This window comes from Pseudophryne corroboree, chromosome 7, assembly GCF_028390025.1.
Source record: "Pseudophryne corroboree isolate aPseCor3 chromosome 7, aPseCor3.hap2, whole genome shotgun sequence".
NCBI lineage: Eukaryota > Metazoa > Chordata > Amphibia > Anura > Myobatrachidae > Pseudophryne > Pseudophryne corroboree.
This window is the reverse complement of record NC_086450.1, coordinates 8,251,397-8,272,861: the sequence shown is the minus strand read 5'-3', so window position 1 is coordinate 8,272,861 and position 21,465 is coordinate 8,251,397. Positions and strand designations below refer to the sequence as shown.

Here is a 21,465-nt window from a genome sequence, read left to right as displayed (position 1 = left end):
TCCTTAATTAGTAGTGGTAAGTTGTACTTTAGTTAGGATATATATGTTTAATGTTAATGTTATTGTTTTGCTTTTTCTCTTTAATGTCTGTTTTATGTGTTTATTTTTGTTGTGGTCCCTGTCAGGCTTGTGCCACAGACCCCGGGTGAACCAGTTCCGGAGCTGCAGTATCAGTGACGTCCTGTTCTATAGACTGTGGGGCTGGTGACGCGCAAGCATAGTGTTACCTAGCAACATGAGGTCAAGAGCGGAAACGGAAGTGAGAGCAGCGGTGATGAACGGGAACCAGGGGGACGGCGGCGGTGCTGGACGGGACCTCCACAGGTATTTAAATGTGTGTATTGTCATTTGTATTTTGTTCTTGTATGGTACTGAGGAAGGAGCGGAAGCTCTGAAACGTGCGTCAACCTACAATACAAGCTTTTTATTGCATATGAAATTGGTCTCCAGTGCCGTGATTTGAGAAGGAGTATATATATATATATATATATATATATATGTATATATATATATATATATATATATATATATATATTTATTTATTTATTTTTTTTGAGGGTCAACGCAATTCCAAATGTGGAATTAAATAGAGCAATGTATGTTCTTTTTCTTTGTTCAAAGACTATCCAGGTCTGATTTGTAACCTATGGGAGGATTTCCACATCAGTGACTACCAATGAATTATATTTTTGCTCTTAAAAGTTTCAGCGGTGTTCATCCCCAGGTGATCACCCATCACTGAGGCCACTGACCACATGGTGAAGCGATCCCTGAGAAATGTTCCCCTGTGCTGCAAAATGGCATTGACCATTAATAAGAGGCAGTGGAGAAAATTGTACTTTTCAGTTTCTGTGAACTGGATAAACAATGCACTTCAATTTCTTATGGCTCATTTCTCAGGCGATAGGCTGGTTACTGGGAGCTGGTTCCTCTGTGAGTCGCAACGTCAGAGAGAAGGATTGTGGACACATTGATGAATCTGCTTAATTTTCACTCTGCAGGAAACAACTTTAAAAAGACATTTCAGCTGGAGCCTTGCCAGTCAAGCAATGCAATAACCTCTGTAAATCTTCAGCAGGTCTTTTAGAACAAGTCGGGAAGGGGGGGGGGGGGGGGGGGAGGCGAAGGCTGCCTGTTGTTCAAAACACTATAAAATGTTACACAGAGCAGTGGCTGGGGAAACTGATTCATCTGACCATCAGTGATGATGCGGCGAACACTTACCAAGCCGGACGCCATCGGGTTAGAGAGAGATTTGCTGATAATGTCAGTAAGATTAGAGGAACACTGGAGGCAAAGAATGAAAAGACATATATGAAACCGCACTGTCCCTTTTCCTGTGACTTAGAACCCTGGGTGAAGAAGAAATCCGAGTGGTTGCTATACATAAGCCCCTTTTCCACTAGCTAAATTTACCCGTGTTTTTGCACAGGGGTGCGCATCAACACGGGTTTTCAGTAAGTGGAAACGGGTCAACAAAGGTTGAGTGACCCTGGAATCCTACCCAGCAGGGCTGTTTCTAGCCAATTAGGCTACCAGTGCCAGATTTCAAAATGCACCCCCCCCCCCATAGATTTTATTTTTAAAGCATGCACGTGACTAAGGCGCGGTCGCTCCCGACAAGGGGGTGTGGTCTCATTAAAATGGGCGTGGCCTCATCTGATCTCATCATCACGGCCACCACAGGAAAAAAGAAATCCCCATTGTACACATTACGGCAGGCAAGAGTCCCCATTTTACACATTGCGGCAGGCAAGAATCCCCATTTTACACAGTACGGCAGGCAAGAGTCCCCATTTTACACAGTACGGCAGGCAAGAGTCCCCATTTTACACATTACGGCAGGCAAGTGTCCCCATTTTACACATTACGGCAGGCAAGTGTCCCCATTTTACACATTGCGGCAGGCAAGTGTCCCCATTTTACACATTGCGGCAGGCAAGTGTCCCCATTTTACACATTACGGCAGGCAAGTGTCCCCATTTTACACAGTACGGCAGGCAAGTGTCCCCATTTTACACAGTACGGCAGGCACGTGTCCCCATTTTACACATTGCGGCAGGCACTTGTCCCCATTTTACACATTACGGCAGGCAAGTGTCCCCATTTTACACAGTACGGCAGGCAAGTGTTCCCATTTTACACAGTACGGCAGGCAGGAGTCCCCATTTTACACAGTACGGCAGGCAAGTGTCCCCATTTTACACAGTACGGCAGGCAGTTGTCCCCATTTTACACAGTACGGCAGGCAAGTGTCCCCATTTTACACAGTACGCAGGCAAGAGCCCCCATTTTACACATTACGCAGGCAAGTGTCCCCATTTTACACAGTACGCAGGCAAGTGTCCCCATTTTATACAGTACAGCAGGCACGTGTCCCCATTTTACACATTACGGCAGGCAAGTGTCCCCATTTTACACAGTACGGCAGGCAAGTGTCCCCATTTTACACAGTACGGCAGGCAAGTGTCCCCATTTTACACAGTACGGCAGGAACGTGTCCCCATTTTACACAGTACGGCAGGCAAGTGTCCCCATTATACACATTACGGCAGGCAAGAGTCCCCATTTTATACAGTACGGCAGGCAGTTGTCCCCATTTTACACAGTATGGCAGGCAAGTGTCCCCATTTTACACAGTACGCAGGCAAGAGCCCCCATTTTACACATTACGCAGGCAAGTGTCCCCATTTTACACAGTACGCAGGCAAGTGTCCCCATTTTACACATTGCGGCAGGCACTTGTCCCCATTTTACACATTACGGCAGGCAAGTGTCCACATTTTATACAGTACAGCAGGCACGTGTCCCCATTTTACACATTGCGGCAGGCAAGTGTCCCCATTTTACACATTACGGCAGGCAAGAGTCCCCATTTTACACAGTATGGCAGGCAAGTGTCCCCATTTTACACAGTACGCAGGCAAGTGTCCCCATTTTACACAGTACGCAGGCAAGTGTCCCCATTTTACACAGTACGCAGGCAAGAGTCCCCATTTTACACATTACGCAGGCAAGTGTCCCCATTTTACACATTACGCAGGCAAGTGTTCCCATTTTACACATTGCGGCAGGCACTTGTCCCCATTTTACACAGTACGGCAGGCAAGTGTCCCCATTTTATACAGTACGGCAGGCAGGTGTCCCCATTTTACACAGTACGGCAGGCAAGTGTCCCCATTTTATACAGTACGGCAGGCAGGTGTCCCCATTTTACACACTACGGCAGGCAAGAGACCCCATTTTACACATTGCGGCAGGCACTTGTCCCCATTTTACACAGTACGGCAGGCAAGTGTCCGCATTTTATACAGTACGGCAGGCAAGTGTCCCCATTTTATACAGTACGGCAGGCAGGTGTACCCATTTTACACAGTACGGCAGGCAAGAGACCCCATTTTACACATTACGCAGGCTGGAGTCCCCAATTTACACAGTGTGGCAGGCAAGTGTCCCCATTTTACACATTACGCAGGCGAGAGTCCCCATTTTACACATTGTGGCAGGCAATTGTCAAGTGGGGGGGAAGGAAGGGACAACTTACATATGAAGAGGATCTTCCCGCTCTTCGGGTCGGGCCGCCTCTTCTTCCTCACGCTGGCCGCCTCCTTCTTCCAGCTTGGCTCTCCCTCCTCCGTCTTCCCGAGTACTCCTGCTCGGGGGGCGGAGTTTCGTGGAATTACGTGATTGCGTCGTGACGTCACGACGCAACCGCGTCTTTCCGTGAAACTCCGCCCCCCCGAGCAGGAGTACTCGGGAAGACGGAGGAGGGGGAAACAGGGACCAACAAAGTGCCGCGGCGGGCGCCCCGTGCGGTTGCACGGCTCGCCCGCCGCAAGAAACGGCACTGCTACCCAGGTAGCTACCTGGGTTGAACACGGTAACACAGTAATGACCCGGATATTTGTGCAGTGGAAACGGTCATTACCCGTGTTTCAGAACCGGGTAACGAGTGACATCAGTAGGCTTTTACAGAGCTTACCCGGGTTAAGTGGAAACAGATCCGACCCGGGAATAACCCATGTCGAAGTGCAGTGGAAACGGCGGGGCCGACACGGGTTATAGCTGGGTAAAACATTCCGCGTCGGACCCGGTACTCAGGTGGAAAAGGGGTATTATTTCCTAGCATTCCAATCTATAAACATCCATTGAGAAGAACAAGCAGCATTGCAGCAAGTGAAACATTGTGAATTGAGAGCATCACAGTAAAGCAAGTAACTGTGCACCCTGGGAAAACGTAGCAATTAATTGGGGGCAATTTGACGTTTTGAAGATGATTGTCCAGAAAAACTGACGATGGATGGTGTTCACCGATTGCTGAATCCGATTGAAAAGTGATTGTAATTGCTAATTCAGGAATTTTCAACATATTGAATTTCATTATTCAGTTGGAGCTGTAGATTGCTAGTGTATGGTAACAATCAGCTGATTTGCAGACGTTACTAGTAGAGATATACAGTTCGGTTTCCGTGGAAACCAAACACACGCTAAGTTACCAGTTCCGATTAGATCAGGGTCCCGGCTCAGTTCTTCCCACCAGATCCGGATCCAAAAATGAAGCAAAACGTCATCTTCCCAGTATCAGATCTCGCGTGTTTTGTTCTGGATTTCCTGCTTGCCGGATCAGGCCCACAGAAGTCTATGGGGCAGCACTGACTGACAGCCATTTTCAGCCAACCAGCGGGCTGTTACCATGGTTACCTGTTATTTTAGGGAGCATTCTGTACAGTATTGTTGCTATGTCCACATGGTTTGGGTGCTGCGTAATGCCCTGCATGCTGGCACTTGGTACTGGCATTCAGAGGAGGCTTGCTGGGACATGTAGTCCCATGGTAAAAGATACAATTATATTTCTACCGTTCACTGAAAGCTATCAACCACACACTCACTGACCATGGGTGCCGGAGACTGTCCCCGGGCTTCAGCACAGGCCTGGGGTGGCCTGGAGAGGGGAGAACCCACTATTAGGGGGTCCCCACTTCTCAAGAAAACCTGGGCTGACCTGTTGGGGGGCGGGGGGGTAATGCTGTGGCCGAGGTGACCCAGTTAAGTGTGTCTCCTAGTTGTGACATTACCCCCGCTAGCAGAGTCCGGTGTTGGTTCATTAAATACGGGGGTCCCCCACATATTTTGTTTCCTGTATTTTTTGGGCCAGGGCCGGCTGAAAGAGACGGGGCTGGTTATCCTTTATTTACTTGCACTGACTGTACAGATCACACTGTGTGCAGGCTTCTTCAGACACGCTGTGAGGTGGTCAAAACTGACTGGAAATTGTTGCTGTTGAGGTTAATAATACTGTAGGAACAAAAAACAAGCCCAAAATGCATGATTTTTGCTGTTTTTAGCAATTTGAAACCAAAACACGTGATGGCGGTTTTGCAAAACCAAACAACGAAGCTAAATCCAGATCCAAAACTAAAATTCAAAACATGGGGGTCAGCGCACATCTATAGTAACTACTAGTAACGTGCCTTACAAGATTGGAAGATCTGTATTTTCTATAAATGGTCCGGAAATCACTAAAACAATGGCCCTCATTCCGAGTCGTTCGCTCGGTATTTTTCATCGCATCGCAGTGAAATTCCGCTTAGTGCGCATGCGCAATATTCGCACTGCGACTGCACCAAGTATCTTTGCTATGAAGAAAGTATTTTTACTCACGGCTTTTTCATCGCTCCGGCAATCGTAATGTGATTGACAGGAAATGGGTGTTACTGGGCGGAAACACAGCGTTTTATGGGCGTGTGGCTGAAAACGCTACCGTTTCCGGAAAAAACGCAGGAGTGGCCGGAGAAACGGGGGAGTGGTTGGGCGAACGCTGGGTGTGTTTGTGACGTCAAACCAGGAACGACAAGCACTGAACTGATCGCACAGGCAGAGTAAGTGTGGAGCTACTCTAAAACTGCTAAGTAGTTTGTGATCGCAATATTGCGAATACATCGGTCGCAATTTTAAGATGCTAAGATACACTCCCAGTAGGCGGCGGCTTAGCGTGTGTAACTCTGCTAAATTCGCCTTGCGACCGATCAACTCGGAATGAGGGCCAATATCTGTAATGTGTGGGCGTGGATTGGGGAAAATTGGTGGGAAAATAAATCCCAGAATCGGAATTTTTTTTGTGATTGCTTTAAATTTGGGAGGGGCGTATTTCTAGCTCAGAGCTTCATTGCATTGTGAGAATAAAGCGGTCTACTCTGCCGGAACGTGCAGGAGGCTCAAGATGGAGCGATCGTGTCTCAACGCCCATGGGCCACCCCCTTTACTGGAGCCACGCCTCATGTTGAGCAGATCTGGCTGCTCCCTCCGGGGGTTGTCAAGTATGATGGGGGCTATGTACAAAAGCAGCCAGTATTTACCCTGCATGGAGCATAATAAAAGTATTTGCCCCCTGTGTTGCAGCATGGTGTGCCAAGGCCCATTAACTCTTACTAGTTTCGGCACAAGAGCTGCTGCCTCCATATTAGTCTCTATTTTGAAAGGGTACGGTCATTGCGTCGACAGTGTCTAGGTCGTTCCCAAAAGGTTGACTTGCTCAAGGTGGACATGAGAAAAAGGTTGACGCAAGCAAAACATCAATATGAAAAGAGGTCGACACATGATCCCCCAATTAGTGCACCTCTTATGGCTCATTTCGCACGCCATGCTTCAGGCAAGGTGTCTCGCTCCACTACCGCTCGACACAGGTTACCGTTCCCAATCGTATTCCACGTGGATGGTAAAGTATGAAAAAGTTATAAAAATTAAAAATATTGAGGAAAAACTCATACTGTGTCGATGATTATCATGTCAACCTTTTGACCATATCGACCAATAGTGGTCGACCTTTTGACTTTAATCTGTGCTGCAAATGAGCCGAACTTTGTAAAATGAATTTACAGTTCATAGTTGTATTTGTTATAGATCACAATCACATGGACGCAGCGCCGTAGGACAATCCGGGTGTTCTCCAGCTGCTTTCTGTCCAGAAGATGTACAATTGCTCTTCGTCTTCTCATTCCCATCCGGTTATTTGGGATTGCTGCTAATAGATTTTCACCGGTAGGAAGTCTTGTGACAGTTTGCTGCGTTTCATCATTGCGTTCATTCCCAGCGACATGAGATAACTGTGGGAACGTCTTTATCTGACATGTTTCCTTTTCTTGCTGTATGATTGGTGGAACAGTTTGGGTGTTTCTGGCCAATGCGCAGAATAGTAGAAAAAGACCCATTTCCATAAGGGTCCTGTAGAGTTGCAATTAGATATTCTTCTCTTTTCTTATCGGTTTATATACAGTATAAGACAGTGTATTATGTGCCATGGCTATTGATCTCTGCGAAAACATAATCTATCCAAAGTGGGACAGGTCGTGGCAGCTGCACAGTCGGGGTATGGGTACACTTCCCTGTGGGCAATCTATCCAGAATAATACAATTTATTTTGTGGAGGATCTCCCCATCTCCTGAATATTGGCACAAACATCCTGATAGCGATATGGCGGACAGTCATCCAAAACTGGGATGGTTCGGAGGTAGGAACGCCTTCCTCCCGGCATCAATAGCGCTCTGAGGAGAGCACTGTTTTCTCTATTTCCCTGGAGGTACCTACCACCCAGGGACACCAGGAAGGGCCAATGTTAATATGGTACTTTACATTGGGCAGAGTGGTCCTACGAGTGAGGTTCCCCATTGAGAAGCACAGCCTGGGTATAACTGCATCCAGTGGGAACATCCCAAACGAACTCATGATGTGGCACACTGTGATGGCACTGTAAGGTGGCGAGGGCAGTTCACGCCCAACAGAAGACCTTAATTTGGGTGCTGATCATCAATGTCTTGGTGAGTGAAACATAATCTGTGTGCATTTAGGCTAAGTGCATGAGGAACACACGATGAGTGATAGCACTGTTTCATGACATTGTGTGTGTGTGTGTGTGTGTGTGTGTGTGTGTGTGTGTGTGTGTGTGTGTGTGTGTGTGTGTGTGTGTGTGTTTCACAAGCCATGAATTCCCTTAGTGGCTCATATTCAGCCCACTTACAGGGCATTGGTTCTGAAGCTATGCGGGCTACCAGGAAGAGTGCTCCATGGTGAATGCTACTCTAGTGATGCTTGCTAATGATAACTGCGGCTGATTTGTAATTTTCCCGTGGAATTATTACAATTATGACTGAGTTGAGTCATCAAATGCAAATAAGAATCCTTTATAATAAAAGGATAACGCTGCTCCTCACCTCTATGGGGCACTGGCGGCCACTAGATACTGCCCGATGGAGCAATTACAGTGTCATAGGCTTCTCAAGCATTGCAGTAAATACTCATATGTAATTAGTGATGTGCACCGGAAATTTTTCGGGTTTTGGTTTTGGATTCGGTTCCGCGACCGTGTTTTGGATTCGGACGCGTTTTGGCAAAACCTCCCTGAAAATTTTTTGTCGGATTCGGGTGTGTTTTGGATTCGTTTTTTTTTTACAAAAAACCCTCAAAAACAGCTTAAATCATAGAATTTGGGGGTCATTTTGATCCCATAGTATTATTAACCTCAATAACCATAATTTCCACTCATTTCCAGTCTATTCTGAACACCTCACAATATTATTTTTAGTCCTAAAATTTGCACCGAGGTCGCTGGATGACTAAGCTAAGCGACCCAAGTGGCCGACACAAACACCTGGCCCATCTAGGAGTGGCACTGCAGTTTTCTAGCGAGAGGATGAGTGCTTCCATCCTCATGTGAAGCTGAACCACTAGCCATGAACATAGGCCAGGGCCTCAGCCGTTCCTTGCCACTCCGTGTCGTAAATGGCATATTGGCAAGTTTACGCTTCTCCTCAGACGCTTTTAATTTAGATTTTTGGGTCATTTTACTGAACTTTTGTTTTTTGGATTTTACATGCTCTCTACTATGACATTGGGCATCGGCCTTGGCAGACGACGTTGATGGCATTTCATCGTCTCGGCCATGACTAGTGGCAGCAGCTTCAGCACGAGGTGGAAGTGGATCTTGATCTTTCCCTATTTTACCCTCCACATTTTTGTTCTCCATTTTTTTAATGTGTGGAATTAAATGCCAGTATCAATAGCAATGGCCTACTACTATATATACTGCGCACAACTGAAATGCACCACAGGTATGGATGGATAGTATACTTGACGACACAGAGTTAGGTAGAGCAGTGGCCTTCCGTACCGTACTGCTATATATACTGGTGGTCACTGATCAGCAAACTGCAAAACTAAAATGCACCACAGGTATAGAATCTAGATGGATAGTATACTTGACGACACAGTGGTAGGTAGAGCAGTGGCCTTCCATACCGTACTGCTATATATACTGGTGGTCACTGGTCAGCAAAACTCTGCACTGTACTCCTCCTATATAATATACTGGTGGTCCCCAGTCCCCACAATAAAGCAGTGTGAGCACAGATATATGCAGCACACTGAGCACAGATATGGAGTGTTTTTCAGGCAGACAACGTATACTGGTGGTCACTGGTCAGCAAAACTCTGCACTGTACTCCTCCTATATAATACTGCTGCTCCCCAGTCCCCACAATTAAGCAGTGTGAGCACAGATATATGCAGCACACTGAGCACAGATATGGAGTGTTTTTCAGGCAGACAACGTATACTGGTGGTCACTGGTCAGCAAAACTCTGCACTGTACTCCTCCTATATAATACAGCTGCTCCCCAGTCCCCACAATTAAGCAATAAGCAGCACAAATATTATTAGTAAACAGAGATGACGCCAGCCACGTCCTCTCCCTAACATTTCCAATGCACGAGTGAAAATGGCGGCGACGCGCGGCTGCTTATATAGAATCCGAATCTCGCGAGAATCCGAAAGCGGGATGATGACGTTCGGGCGCGCTCGGGTTACCCGAGCCATACGGGAGAATCCGAGTATGCCTCGGACCCGTGTAAAATGGGTGAAGTTCGGGGGGGTTCGGTTTCCGAGGAACCAAACCCGCTCATCACTATATGTAATATCATCTTCCAGTTATTTAATGGTTTCAGATACAACCCACTGGCAAGAGATCTGCTGTAGTCTATATATAAACTAGACTGTAACATCAAATAATATGCAGTACAACAACTTTCCTTCCTCTACAGAGATGATATAATTATACACAGAATGCAAATCAATGTACAGGTGCATGTAAGGGAGGGATTAATCTAAACTAGGAAAAAGAAAAAACAATTACCCTGGCACACTGCAATGCACCAGCAGAGAGACATACATCCTACATCAGAGAGGCATGGATGTACAAGATTTGTGCAGTGCTGCTGCCACCTACCCGGGACTCCGGAGTGGTAGGTACAGTGTTGCAGAAATGGGTGCATTGTGGGCCCATCCGTGTGCACCAGCCAGTGATCCAGTGCCAACTTGTTGCTGGTCACTGTAGGATCTTGGAATTTTACCATGCTCTTATTCCTCCCCCCATGCCCCTGATGTGGCCTCAGTCAGCACAGCTAAAGATGTGCAAGGGATTTCATTTTATGGTACAAGTAATGAAAAGTTTGCATCCAACTTTACAAGAGAACCCACCACGTTTACAAATAATTTACTTTGCTGTGTTATTTTTAAATCATTTGAAAGAGTTAAAAGGAGGGGTGAGTCCAGTTTGATTTATTCTTTCGAATGAACTATATGAACATATATTATACAATGCGGTGGCTTTAAAACATTAAATAGGTGTGCATCAATAACTGGAGATGAGAAAATGGGATTAAATTCCATCTACTGCTGACCACGCAGCATTGCTGAATCTTACATATTATTTTAATTAAATACTCACTCATGGTTTTCTTACCTCTGCCAACTGTATCTCTCCCCAACTTACTGCTTCCACACCGAGTTCTGCCAAGATTTAGGGAAATGTTTATTTTGTGGCTTTGAATGGCCCAGTTGACTCATGCATTTTATTCTCTATATTTCATCCTGGGATAGTACTGTTTAATAAAGTGCCACATTGCAGTCGTCCCGGGCTACACCTGCACGTATAGCCGCAGTGCAATCACCCTAATTACATTTATTAGATTAGGCTGCGGTGTCTCCACATCTCATAAACTCTTCCTATCTGTAGATGTACAAATGTCAGCATTCCGCCAGCAAGCCAAATAAGATATAAAGGCTTGAAGTCAAAAGGGCCATTTTAATTAATGGAAATGACTGACTTGTATAACTGAGGCGCCACTTATACCTGAGAGAGATTACTGTAAAAATGCTGCGCCAATTACTGAAATATAATGACATAAAATATAGCATTAGGCAACACTTAAAAAACGCTTGTTCGCTACCCTTTATCTAACTGCTTGAAAAAAATGGTGCCGTTTGATCTTTGAGCTTTTTTTTTTTAATCACGACAGACGTATGGCGTTCACATTCAATTTACATCTTTAAGTATGCGCTACACCCTGCCATTACTGCTTTATAAATGTACGTATAGAAACCAAATTCTGGTGCCTTTCCTGCATTGCGGCATATTTAGGTATTAGGCTACTATAGGGTAATGCCATCTGGAGATGAAGCTACCCTATCAGGGCTAAGCATCCCAGTAGCAATGAAGCCCCTACAGAAACCTATGAGGGCTGCATTTGCGTACGGGACTGGAGAGACCCAGAGGCAGAACGGACTGGGGCTCTAAACAGCCCTGGCGTATTACTAGTACAACAAATGGGGTGTGGTCATGGCTCACGGGAGCATGCCGCAAATCACAGGGGGTTGTCTTTGTGTGGAGATGTGTCCTGTTTTACAGGACATATTCCCACTGCGGCAGCCAGGGAATCTGTGTCCCCTGCGGGACAACATATCTGACAGAGCGGGGACAGCTTGTCTGTCCCTAGCGCCTGTCAGTGTGCAGGAGCGGCGGCTGTCTGGTGCGGGGATTACACTTTTCCCTGCACCGGACCGGAGGCTGCGGAGGCGTTTAAATGTTGGCGCCCTCCGGGAGCCAATCGCGGCTCCCGGAGCGGCGGCCAATCAGAGACGGGCGCGTCGAGCCAATCGGCGCTCGCCGCGTCACAGGCCCCGCCCCGGCATCTGACGTCAGACGCCGGGCGGGAGCTGAACAAAAGAAGAAGCGCGCGGAAGAGCGCAGAAGAAGCAGCCGGGACCTGGAGAAGGGAGTCGGCGCGACGGAGCGCAGAAGAGAGTCCGGCGCGGAGGAGAAGACGACGGCCATTTGAAGAGGAGCTCCGGTGGCCGCTGAAGAGGCCAGAAGACGTCGGCCTGCAGGAGGAAGATGTCCAGCGGCGGCTGGACGCTGAGGAGCGGAGGCGGCGCCGCTGGCCAGGACGGGTCAGCGGCAGAAGAGGGCGCCGGAGACCCCCGGATCAGGTGAGGCCTCAGTGAGGCTACTCTCACCCCCTCCCCTTTTCCTCCCTAGGCCATCAGGGACGGGCATTAGGCCCGGGGGCACAGTTCAGGCACTAGGCTTGTGGCGCAGATAGGAGTTTGGGGGTCACCATTAGATTTGGTGGTTTGGGCACTAGGCCCAAGCCACATAAACGGCGCAGTAGGCGGGCATTAGGCCCGAGCGGCAATCCAGGCAATAGGCCTGTAGGGGCATTAGAGGGCATTAGGCCCTAGTTCACTTTGGCGGCCGCTAGGTACATATAAGGTGACCCTGGGCACTAGGCCCAGGTCACCCAACGGGCAACAAGTTAGGTGGGCGCTAGGCCCGTGGGTGAAGTCAGGCCTCCGGCCTGTGTGCAGACAGGGGGCGCTAGGCCCAGTGAATAAGTGCCCCCCCGAGGTGAATAAAGGTGGCACTGGGCACTAGGCCCAGGCCACCCTGAGGTGTTTAGGTAGGCAGGTCCGCTCGGCCTGAGCCCCTGAGAAGAGAGTACGGGAGGTGGGTGAGCTGTGCGGCCCCCACTATCGGGTGTTCTGAGTCAGGTACTTAAAGGGACAGCACTGTGGGATCTTGTAACCCGATATTGTGATGTATGTTGTTACCGTGCAGGGCAAAGTGTCTGTTTGTTTTAAGTTTGTGCATAGTTGTGTTGCACCACCCACACAAGCTAGTTTGAGGGCTCTATTTATGTAGCTAGTGTAGCGGATGCACACGGCTGTTTTCTCTTTACCTCCTTACAGGGACCTGTAAGTGGAGAAGATCGGAGTGCAAGACTTGTAACGGTGAGTAGCATCTGTGTACGTTTGTCCCTTGTCCAGAGCCGGCCCTAACCAATATGATGCCCTAGGCAAGATTTTGGCTGATGCCCCCTAGCACCACCGCTGGTTCTGCCTCTGACCTTGCACCTCTTTCTCAGCACCATCACCCCTCACCCATAGCAGTCCTTTTACCCCCTATATTTTAAATAGGAACAGTTTGCACATTTGACGCACAGCCCAAAAAGGGGCATCTTCTTGCTGGGAAGGGGCATGGCCACACAATAGTAACCCCAATTCCAATTACGCCACACAGTACTGCAACTTTATTCACATTTTATCTTGCGATAGTGTCCATAATTCATATTACATCCCACAGTAGTATCACTTTACCTTATAAACGTTACTCCTCACAGTAGAGCCCCTTATTCACATTACATCACACTGAATTTCTCCTTATTCACATTACACCACACCTTATTGCTCTTTATTCACATTAAACGACACAGTAGTGCCCTTTCTATTTGCAACGCCACATAGTAGAGCACCTTATACACATAATGCCACACATTAGTAATGCATTTATACACATAATTCCACACAGTAATGCCCCTTACACATATGAGACACATTAATGTCCTTATAAACATAATGCACCTTACACATTATGACAACCTTTATTAATGCCCTTTTACACATAATGTCCCTTACACATATGCTGCACATTATTAATGCCCTTATACACATAATGACACACATAGTGCCCCCTACACATTTGCTGCACATTATTAGTGCCCCTATACACATAATGACACACATACAGTAGTACTCTGTTACACATATGCCGCACATTATTAATGCCCCTATACACATGACACACATAGTGCCCCCAACACATATGCTGCACATTATTAGTGCTCTTATACACATAATGACACACATACAGTAGTACTCTGTTACACATATGCCGCACATTATTAATGCCCTTATACACATAATGACACACATAGTGGCCGTTTACACATATGTTGCACATTATTAATGCATTTTTACATGACACACATAATGCTCCTTACACATATTCCGAACACTACTGCACAACCAACCCACTCACATGCACACAGCACTCACACTGCCACTAACACTGTGACCTCTGCCTCTGCTTGGATACAGATGTGTCCTCACAAATCTTGCCTCAATGCTAACGTCGGACACCTTTTTTTAATGAAAATGCATCTTATTTGCATTGCTATGTGGCTAGGATGCACAAGCAGCTTCTGCTGATTAAACTGATATGCAGCATGCCTATATACTGTGTGAGACTGTGGCTGTATCTGCATATGAAATGCTACACACAGAATATAGGCATGCTGCATATCATTTTAAGCAGCAGAAGCTGATTATGTCCCTAGGCATATCAAATGCCCTAGGCAATTGCCTAGTTTGCCTATGCCTATGGCCGGCTCTGCCCTTGTCTGTCCCCGAGCGCCGGAATAGGGATTGCTCACGGACGTGAGAATCCCCTTCATCACACTACGCACGAGACTGCGAGTGTGTGAATTCTGGGTGGCTGAGGCTTTGTGCCAGTGATGACCTTTCACCCAACTGGTGAAGGTCGCCGTCACCCCTGGGGTATCCCCTTTTCCGGTGTAAGAAGGGTTGATACCCCCCTTAAGGTAGACTATTTTCTCCTCAGCTCGGTCGTCGGTCAGCTCCGAGAGGGAATCGCCGTGTCCGGATCCGACTGAAGATTGCCAGGTCCGTTGAAGGTTCCGGTACCTGAAGGTGAGAGAGAGCGGCACCTGGTGAGTACCGAAACTACACCTGCACGGCAGCAGGCACCACCACACGCACCGCTGCACCTCTTACATTTTGGCGTAGTCGGCAGGATTCGAGGATACAGGATCACGGACACGATGTGGACCGCCACCAAGAAGACCTCCCTGCAGACGGCTCCGGAACAGACTCACCCCCGGACGTGTGCAGACCAGAGCGACTGGGTGACGGTGTCTGGGGCAGACCTCCTGAAGATGGTGCAGCGGTCGGTCCAGCGTGAAAAGGAAGAGCGCCGGGAGAAGGGGCGCAAGAAGGCCGCTGTGACGCCCTGCAAGAAATGTCGGCAAACGGGGCACTTTGCCGACGAGTGTACTTGGTGAGAGACGTCCCCAAAGAAGGTGGTCCAGGAAGCGGACCGAAGACGTCAGAAGGGCCAAGCGAAGAAGGAGTCCTGGTGTTTGCTCTGCGGAAACTACGGGCATGAGCATAACCGTTGTCCCTGGGATGAAGAGTGGAGCCAAGACGAGGTTGATTTCCAGTGTGAAAGCTGCGGAGATCCCCGACATAGACTCCCGGAGTGTCCATGGACTGAAGACAGGACGGACTACAAGGCCACAGTGAAGCAGCTGACGGAGTCTCGTCAGCAACTTCGGAACCGGGTGGCTGCAGAGCCAGTGTGTGCGCTCTGCGAGGCGAGAGGACAAGCGCTTCCCGATTGTCCATGGAATGAAGACCGGATGATTGCGGATGGTCGTGCCCAGAGATGGGAGGAGGAAACCAGGGAAATGGAGCGGAAGACCCTGCTTGAAGTTAGTTCACATGTGCCCATTTCCTCTGAGCCGGAACCAACGGGTGAAGATCCCCCAGTGAAGGAGGTGGCCAAGGAACCCGTCTTGTAGAAGGTGGCAGTGACTCTCCCTTGTTGGAAGTGTCGGCGATCAGGACATTCGGCCAGTGAGTGCCCCTGGGAAGATGCCGCTGATCTACTCTGTCCCAAGAAAGCAACCCCAGTACGGAAGAATCCTTTCCCGCAGAAGGCGGAGGTGGACGACTGGGAGGTGAAGAGACCACGCTGCGAGGGAAAGCGTGAAGACCCAGTGACGGGGATGTCCGGAATCTCTCCACGTTGGAACCGTCCACGACCAGGACGTGCGGAACAGGTGTGTCCTGGGTACTTAGAGATGCCAGCAGAAGAGAAGTACGCTGAGGGATTAGACATGCCAGCGGAAGAAAAGTACGCTGAGGAAGTAAGGATGCCAGCAGAAGCAAAGGAGTACGCTGAGGAAGTAAAGATGCCAGCGGAAGCGAAGGAGTACGCTGAGGAAGTAAAGATGCCAGCGGAAGAGACTAAGTACGCTGAGGAGGAAAATAATAGCCTAGTCCAGGTATCGGTGGAGGAGGACTCGGACTACGGTGAGATGTCCGCCGACGAATCCCTCCAAGAGCAGATGGAGGACGACTCGGGCATCGGAAGTGCCGACGAGTGGGACTGGCAGGATCGGGTGGAGTCGTGCTCCCAGTTGATTGCCCTCCGTGAAGAGGAGGAGCTAGTCCTGGAGCAAGAATACCTGCCGGAAGTGCCGAGTTGGACAGACGTACGGGGAGAGGATCGTGATGCCGGTGGAGGACCCGTTCCAGAGGAAGACATAGGACCTTTGGAGATGCCCCACGAGGAAATGCGACAGATGGTGGCTGTTGCCCGGGAGGAAATGGATGCCCCGGAGGATTCCGCTGTTGGGTGCTGGTCGGTACCACACCCTGAAGACAGGGACGATGCCACAGACGACATGGGAGGTCAAGAGTGGGTGACTGTTGTCCCCGTGGAGGAGATTCCCCTTGGTGGCCAACATCGAGCGACCGTGAGGAGATGCCATTCCCCCAGAGGATCCGCCGATGGAGGTCAGGAGGTAAGAAGAGGAACCGGAGCTGGAGGTGGAAGGATGTGGGGTTACGGTCTGTCCGGGCTGGATCCTCGAACACAACCTCGCCGGAGGGACCTCGGAATTCCCTGACCCACGGACAATGGACGTCATGGAGACCTTTGTAAGGAACTACAAAGGAAAGCGGCAGCCAGGGAATCTGTGTCCCCTGCGGGACAACATATCTGACAGCGCTGGGACAGCTTGTCTGTCCCTAGCGCCTGTCATTGTGCAGGAGCGGCGGCTGTCCGGTGCGGGGATTACACTTTTCCCTGCACCGGACCGGAGGCTGCTGAGGCATTTAAATGTTGGCGCCCTCCAGGAGCCAATCGCGGCCTCCGGGGCGGCGGCCAATCAGAGACTGGCGCGGCGAGCCAATCGGCGCTCGCCGCGTCACAGGCCCCGCCCCCGGCATCTGACGTCAGACGCCGGGCGGGAGCTGAACAAAATAAGAAGCGCGCGGAAGAGCGCAGAAGAAGCGGCCGGGACCTGGAGAAGGGAGTCGGCGCGACGGAGCGCAGAAGAGAGTCCGGCGCGGAGGAGAAGACGACGGCCGTTTGAAGAGGCCAGAAGACGTCGGCCTGCAAGAGGAAGATGTCCAGCGGCGGCTGGACGCTGAGGAGCGGAGGCAGCGCCGCTGGCCAGGACGGGTCAGCGGCAGAAGAGGGCGCCGGAGACCCCCGGATCAGGTGAGGCCTCAGTGAGGCTACTCTCACCCCCTCCCCTTTTCCTCCCTAGGCCATCAGGGACGGGCATTAGGCCCGGGGGCACAGTTCAGGCACTAGGCTTGGGGCGCAGATAGGAGTTTGGGGGTCACCATTAGATTTGGTGGTTTGGGCACTAGGCCCAAGCCACATAAACGGTGCAGTAGGCGGGCATTAGGCCCGAGCGGCAATCCAGGCAATAAGACTGTGGGGGCATTAGAGGGCATTAGGCCCTAGTTCACTTTGGCGGCCGCTAGGTACATATAAGGTGACCCTGGGCACTAGGCCCAGGTCACCCAACGGGCAACAAGTTAGGCGGGCGCTAGGCCCGTGGGTGAAGTCAGGCCTCCGGCTCGTGTGCAGTCGGGGTGCTAGGTCCAGTGAATAAGTGCCCCCCGAGGTGAATAAAGGTGGCACTGGGCACTAGGCCCAGGCCACCCTGAGGTGTTTAGGTAGGCAGGTCCGCTCGGCCTGAGCCCCTGAGAAGAGAGTACGGGAGGTGGGTGAGCTGTGCGGCCCCCACTATCGGGTGTTCTGAGTCAGGTACTTAAAGGGACAGCACTGTGGGATCTTGTAACCCGATATTGTGATGTATGTTGTTACCGTGCAGGGCAAAGTGTCTGTTTGTTTAAGTTGTGCATAGTTGTGTTGCACCACCCACACGAGCTAGTTTGAGGGCTCTGTTTATGTAGCTAGTGTAGCGGACGCACACTAGGGTAGTTCTTGGCCCTGCACGGCTGTTTTCTCTTTACCTCCTTACAGGGACCTGTAAGTGGAGAAGATCGGAGTCCAAGACTTGTAACGGTGAGTAGCATCTGTGTACGTTTGTCCCTTGTCTGTCCCCGAGCGCCAGAATAGGGATTGCTCACGGACGTGAGAATCCCCTTCATCACACTACGTGTGAGAGTGCGAGTGTGTGAAATCTGGGTGGCTGAGGCTTTGTGCCAGTGATGACCTTTCACCCAACCGGTGAAGGTCGCCGTCACCCCTGGGGTATCCCCTTTTCCGGTGTAAGAAGGGTTGATACCCCCCTTAAGGTAGACTATTTTCTCCTCAGCTCGGTCGTCGGTCAGCTCCGAGAGGGAATCGCCGTGTCCGGATCCGACTGAAGATTGCCAGGTCCGTTGAAGGTTCCGGTACCTGAAGGTGAGAGAGAGCGGCGCCTGGTGAGTACCGAAACTTCACCTGCACGGCAGCAGGCACCACCTCACGCACTGCAGCACCTCTTACACTTGCACCATGCTCCATCTCTGTGTATATTGGGCAGCCTAGCAGAGTATGGACCAGCCCATCAGGCCATTGGCCCTTCTGACATTTGCCAGAGGGCCAAATGGACAGCTTGGCCCTGCCCAGAGGCATCATTAGAGGGAAGTGTACCGTACATGGGTGTCACCCTTCCCGGAGGTCACACCAAAATGCCTGCTCTTCCTCAGTGACGGAGCCGGGTGTTTTGCTCTGTGACATTATCATGCAGCGCCCGGTTCCTGTTACTGAGGAGGAGCCGGCAGTGCAGGCAGAATCTTCGGGAATGCTGGGCACGCCCCCAGAGTGATTACAACAGGGTGGTGTCACTAATCCACGCCTCTGTACAGTGAGGCCACACCCCTTTTGGTTGCACACATCTCCAGTGCGCAGAGGGCTAAATTGGCACACCGGGTGTTACCAATCCCAGGTGACGCCACTGGAGGGACCGCTACAGATATCAGAGATACTGTTACTACTGCGATCCCTCCATCCGGGGGACACTTTATATTTACCAGTACCCCCAAAAATTTATGTTTTTCGTTAAATATTCTGCAAATACTCCTCATTAACCCTAGTTTACCCAGATTCTCAGCAGATATGATCTTACATTTATCACTGCCGCAAAGGTTCCGTAGCACCAAGAAAGGTAAATAGAACAGACAACAATTTACATAACATATTCTGATACAAACAAGTCATACGTGCCGATATTGCTGCCCCCTCTACCTGTTCGGGGCGTGGTGGCATAAAAATGTCATTGTGCTCCGCCCCCGCTATTCAGTGCCGAGGAAACAGGCACTGGCGAGCGGGGTGCTCCGTTGTGGGCGGCCAAGCGGGGAGTGCGAGAGCTGGCGGCAGATGCAGGACACTTGCCGACCTTTCCGGGGGGGCCAGGAGCACCCCCGATTTTTGGGAGCCTCCCGGCCATTTCGGGAGGGTAGGCAAGTGTGAAACAAGTTCACAACATCACATAAATACATAATCGTATCAGTGTGCAATTGGCAAAATAATGACGCATGCGCTGACACTCTAGAAGTGAGAAGGGTGGACGCATTATGGAGAAAAGGGAAGAGTAGAGGAAAGTAGATACAGGTCGTGTCTCCCTTATCTGGAATGCTTGGGACCAGGAGCAATCTGTATGTGGGATTTTTTTGGATAGTGGAATACCTCTGTGTGTGTGGAGGGCGGTCCATCGGGGTCCACGGCTGTCTTACGGCATTAGCAGATATCCGATGGGGTCCAAATTGTGCACGGCTACGATCAGGTCTGAATTAGGCGCAATGATCAATTGAAGAGAGGGTAATGTAAATTAGAGTTGGTATCGGGAGCAAAGCAACTGGTCAGAAGAGAGGGGCCAAGGACAAAATCGGGGGTGGAATGTCAGGAAGAGAGGGGAGGCCAAGGACAAAATCGGGGGTGGAATGTCAGGAAGAGAGGGGAGGCCAAGGACAAAATCAGGGGGTGGAATGTCAGGAAGAGAGGGGAGGCCAAGGACAAAATCAGGGGGTGGAATGTCAGGAAGAGAGGGGGCCAAGGACAAAATCAGGGGGTGGAATGTCAGGAAGAGAGGGGAGGCCAAGGACAAAATCAGGGGGTGGAATGTCAGGAAGAGAGGGGGCCAAGGACAAAATCAGGGGGTGGAATGTCAGGAAGGGGGGGGGGGGGGGGGCAAGGACAAAATCAGGGGGTGGAATGTCAGGAAGAGAGGTGGGCCAAGGAAAAAATCAGGGGGTGGAATGTCAGGAAGAGAGGTGGGCCAAGGACAAAATCAGGGGGTGGAATGTCAGGAAGAGAGGGGGCCAAGGACAAAATCAGGGAGTGGAATGTCAGGAAGAGAGGTGGGCCAAGGACAAAATCAGGGGGTGGAATGTCAGGAAGAGAGGGGGCCAAGGACAAAATCAGGGAGTGGAATGTCAGGAAGGGGGGTGGGAGGGGGGGGGGGCAAGGACAAAATCAGGGGGTGGAATGTAAGGAAGAAAGGGGGCCAAGAACAAAATCAGGGGGTGGAATGTCAGGAAGAGAGGGGGGGGGGGGGGCAAGGACAATATCAGAAGGTGGAATGTCAGGAAGGGGGGGGGGGAGGACAAAACCAGGGGGTGGAATGTCAGGAAGGGGGGGGGGGGGGACAAAATCAGGGGGTGGAATGTCAGGAAGGGGGGGGGGACACAAAATCAGGGGGTGGAATGTCAGAAAGAGAGGGGGGGGGCAAGGACAAAATCAGGGGATGGAATGTCAGGAAGAGGGGGGGGGGGGCCCTAGGACAAAATCAGGGGGTCGAATGTCAGGATAGTCTTTGCCAGTTGGAGCCTTATGATAGGAGCTAATCATTACAGGACAAGACTGCAGGCACAGAGCAGTTCACATATCCAGCTGAATAATATGCATGGACTATTCAGTGGCGTCACAAGGGGGGGTGGCCCGCAACCGGGTGTTACCCGCCGAGGGGTGATACCAAAATGCCGACTCCTGCTCAGTGACAGGAGCAGAGTGCTGCACTCTTACATTATCTACTCGGCTCCTGTCACTGAGCAGGAGCCTGCACTGCAGAAACAGCACTCTGCGGGAGGCAGCCCGCAGCTCCCGAACTCCGTGAAAGGCGATAAACGGAGGTCGGGACGCGAAGCCCCGCCCCGCCCCTCCGCGAAGCCACACCACTTTCATGTAAGCCACGCCCCCTCCTGTCAGCGCCACACACAAAGTAAGTGACGCCTCTGCTGGTATTTCAGCA

At 50.3% G+C, this 21,465-nt stretch overlaps 1 long non-coding RNA gene across 1 annotated transcript in view; it reads right to left on the bottom strand.

Annotated features, from left to right (window-relative positions):
* Nucleotides 1-21,465, bottom strand: part of LOC134944090 (uncharacterized) — a 220,758-nt gene that overhangs the window by 130,447 nt on the left and 68,846 nt on the right. Inside the window, exon 2 of the long non-coding RNA XR_010181845.1 lies at nucleotides 1,225-1,287. This is a non-coding gene — a long non-coding RNA (uncharacterized LOC134944090). The remainder of the gene's footprint in view (nucleotides 1-1,224; nucleotides 1,288-21,465) is intronic.